This window comes from Dipodomys ordii, unplaced genomic scaffold (genome assembly GCF_000151885.1).
Source record: "Dipodomys ordii isolate 6190 unplaced genomic scaffold, Dord_2.0 Scaffold6, whole genome shotgun sequence".
Lineage (NCBI taxonomy): Eukaryota > Metazoa > Chordata > Mammalia > Rodentia > Heteromyidae > Dipodomys > Dipodomys ordii.
In genome coordinates, this window is record NW_012267222.1 from 17056244 (window position 1) to 17056676 (window position 433).

Sequence of the window (433 nt, forward strand, 5' to 3'; positions counted from 1 at the left end):
AGCCGAGCCCGGCCTTGCGGGAGAGCGGGGTCCGGGCACCCCCAGGCCTGTGGGGCGACGATCGGAGCGCCCCAACTGCGCCCGGCACAGAGATGGCACACACACACGCACACATGCACACACACACACACGCACACACACCCCTCACACCTCCGCACACCCCTCCTATCCCACACGTGGTTATGGCGCAGGCGGAACTCAGAGAAGGGGCTGCGCCCCGCCGGGCCCGGGCGCGGCTCTCCAGTGGGGGTCTGGCCACTGGTGGCCAAAGGTCACCGCGCCTGCCTCGGAAGCTGGCTGACCCGTCGCTCCGCCTCTCCCCGCGCGGTGTGGATGGAATGAGTTTCTAACACCTGGCTTTTAGCCTTCCCGTCCCCCCCCCCCCACGCCCTTCCCGTGGCTCACTCCTGTAATACTAGCTACTTGAGAGCTG